Source organism: Arachis hypogaea, chromosome 14 (genome assembly GCF_003086295.3).
Source record: "Arachis hypogaea cultivar Tifrunner chromosome 14, arahy.Tifrunner.gnm2.J5K5, whole genome shotgun sequence".
NCBI classification, from domain to species: domain Eukaryota; kingdom Viridiplantae; phylum Streptophyta; class Magnoliopsida; order Fabales; family Fabaceae; genus Arachis; species Arachis hypogaea.
This window is the reverse complement of record NC_092049.1, coordinates 10,076,198-10,080,041: the sequence shown is the minus strand read 5'-3', so window position 1 is coordinate 10,080,041 and position 3,844 is coordinate 10,076,198.

Sequence of the window (3,844 nt, the reverse complement as noted above, 5' to 3'; positions counted from 1 at the left end):
GAAAAGCATGTGGAGGTTGAAGCCATGTAAAATGTGCCAAAGGGTTGACTAGCCAAAGGAAATTAAAAGGGGTAGATAAGCCCGATCAAATTCAAAAAAGATTTCCAAACCTGGAAAGAATCCCTAGAGACAAAAAAGACCATCCTCCTAAAAATGGGACAACCCAAGTAATAAAAAATAACAAGGCCAAGAGCAAGTTCCCTACCCTAACCCGAAAAGCTTTGAGAAAGAATTCATGGAGCAATGGATGCCTGAAAATATGAGAAGACTACAACAAGAACAATGGAAAGTTTTCAAAGCCTCCAAAATAGTGAAATAGATGTTCGAGAGCCATGCGGTGCAAAAATCATCAACCCAATCCCAATTCTGAAGAAAAGGTGATAGAGATGGAAGTAGCATCACATGAAGAAAGAATCGTGAAATACAAACCGCCGAACATTAACATGGACAACTCAGTGGAAGAAGTAGCAAGGAAGAACAATGACAGTCAGGACTATAGTGTTTTGCCCAGCTGGGATAAAACGGTTAACTTTCCTAACCTCTGATTGATATGTCTCTAGTGACAATCCCCTTTTCTCTTGTAGTTATTATGATAAATTTTATTGTTTGAATTTGTCGAGGTGTAAAAGGAAAAACCTTTTTAAAACTTATCAGATACCTAAAGAAAAAATATGATGCAAGCTTCTTAATCCTCTTAAAAACTCATATTAGTAGTGAGAAGGGTAGAAAAGTCTGCGAGAAATTATATTCTGACAGATTCTTTGTGGAAGAGGCTAGAGGCTTTGTTGGGGGATATGGTATCTACAGGACTATGAGGTATGGCAAGTTGACATCCTCAAGAACCATATGTAGTTTGTTCACATGAGAATCAAAAGGAAAAATTATACTCCATGAAAACTCATTGCAGTTTATAGAAGTCCTCAAAGAAGCCAGTGCAGGGAGCTATGAAACAACATCAAGGATCTCGGTGCAAACAATGAGGTCCTTGGTGCTTATTAGGTGACTTCAATGCCATCCTGAATAATTTTGAGGATATGAGGGGATCTATTAATTAGTTACATGGTGTTTGTCTAGATTTTCAAACCTGCATTTTTTATTGTGGTCTCTTAGATTTGGGGTACTTAGGGTGGCCTTATACTTAAAAGCGACAAAATTTGGTAGAAAGATTAAACAAAGGTCTTTGGGATCAAATTTTTGGAGGCTAGAATAAACCATCTACCCATGCTTAAATCTGACCACACCCCTCTTTGTCTCCAACCATCTACTATTGAACAACCAAATAAAAGAAGAAGATCTTTTCGTTGTTTGGAAACTTGGATCACTCATTCAGACTTTGGGAATCTGGTGACAAATAATTGGAGAGTGAACAACATTTGGTCCAATTACATTACAGATTTTCAGAAAGCTCTTAAAGAGTGGAACTTTTTTGTTTTGGCAACATTTTCAAAAAAGAGCTAGATTTTGAGAAGATTATTACAAGAAATTGTTAATAGTCTCAATCATGGAAGCAATTATTTTCTTGAAAAGCTTCAAAATACCTTCTAGAGAGGATGTAAAAAAATTCTGACTTAGGAAGAGATACTTTGGTACCAAAAGGCTAGATGTAAATGGATCGAATGCGGGAATAAAAAAAACAAAATATTTTCATGGGACTACTCTTGCCAGAAAGAGAAGAAATAAAGTAACAGCCTTATAAGATGAAAAAAACGTATTGAATATTTTACAATGCAACCTTGGAATCTATGTCTACTTTCTTTTTCTTTACTTTCTTTCATGATGACTTACCTAATATTCCTTTTATTCTTATTAATGCTTTTCCAAACCTTACTAACTCTGATGTTGTTTGGATTGGCAGGGATATCTCCCCCTAGGAAGTCAGGGACTCCATTTTTAGTATGTGAAGCCTTAAAGCTCCTGGAAAAGACGATATTCAGACCATTTTTTTTAATCAAAATAATTGGAAACATGTCAATCCTGACATATGCCGATTAGTGGATAATATTTTTGCTAACTCGCATGGCATTATTGAGATAAATGAAACACTTATCACCCTCATCCCCAAGGTAGAACATGTGACTAACCTTAAACAAAAGAGATTGATCAGTCTATGTAATGTTTCTTAAAAGATTATCACTAAGATCTTGACAAGAAAGCTGTGAAGTATCATGGAGAAACTGGTTACCCCAACCCAAAGTATTTTTGTCTCTGGAAGACATACATCAGACAATATCATCATTACCACCCAAAAAGTCATTCACACTATGAAGAATAAAAAAGGCCCTAAAAGTTGGATGACTATTAAAATTAATCTTGGAAAAATCTTAAGATAAGCTAAAATGGAGCTTCATCAAAGAAACGCTCTTGGACATTGGCTTTCCTAGGAACTTCATAAGTTTAGTGTGTAATTGCATGTTAATAGCTAAAAGCCTAGAATGAGAATCTTGTGGAGTGGGGAGCTTTTGGATGAATTCTCACCCTTTAGAAAAATTCACCAAGGGAACCCATTATCACCATACATCTTTGTTATGTGTATAGAAGGTTATCTTAGCTTATAACAGCAACCATAGGCCATACTTTTTGGAAACGTATTCGCATCAACACATAGAAATCAGAGCTATCTCATTTGTGCTTTTGTTGACGATCTTATTTTGTTTGTGGAAGCAAACTTAGAGCAGGCCAAGATCATCAACAAAGTGCTAAAAGCCTTTTGTAACAACTCTGGCGAGAGAATTAACAAAAAGAAAACTCGTACTATTTTTCTCTAAGAATGTGAGAACACTCAGTCAGAAACGAGATAAGCAATATCCTTCAATTTCCAAGAATGGAGGTCCTTGAAAAATACAAAAGGCTTCCCTTACTACATGCTAAGACTACTAAATACACCTTCAATGGCATCATCAACAAGTTGAATGCAAGACTAAATAATTGAAAACCTCCTCCCTATCCTTAACTGGAAGAGTTACTCTAATAAATTTTGTCTTAGCCTTTATTCCTAAATATAATATGCAAACTTCTATTTTATCCAATGCTACTGATTGATCGTTAATGCAAAAAAAAAAATTTTGAGACACTTATTAGACTAGGAAGATCCACCTAGTTAATTGGAGAGAGATTGCCAAACCCAAATGATCTGGAGGACTAAGCATCAAGCACACTAAAGACTTGACCCATACTTTCATGATGAAAGTGGGTTGGGGTCTGCTAGAAAAAAATGATGCATTATGGGCTAGGGTACTATGGGCCAAATACAATTGCGGCAACGACATCTTGTCGAACATCTCGAGGAAAAGAAGTGATTCTAACCTTTGGAATGGGATTTGCACAACTTGGGACAGAGTGTGAAGTAATTCCATATGGTGGACTGGTGATGACTCCCGTAACAAGTTTTGGGAGAATAACTGGGTGCCTACATTACGCAATCTTCAGCAGCATCAAGTTAGGTAATATCAAAAGTGGAGTATTGCTCTTTTCTGAATAAGTTCCTTACTGTTTTTGGTGCCTGAAATGAAGATAAACTCAAAGTTTGGCTCCCGGAAGATGTCATCAGCAAGATTTGTGTCATGTCCCCACCTTCAACTTAGAAGAATCCCGACCACATAGCTTGGGCGTGCTCCTCAAGCGAAGTCTGCTTATCAAACTCTCGTCGGGGGAGAAAATGCCCTAGACAAAGTCTTCAAACTTACCTGGAAGTGGCAAGGTCCTGAGCGTATTCGGTATTTCATATGGTTAGTTGGGAGCAATGCTATTCTGATAAATGAGACAAGAAGGGTGAGCCTAACAACTAATGCTAGCTGTCCGAGATGTGTTGCAATCGATAAGAAAATGCTACATATTCTACAGGATT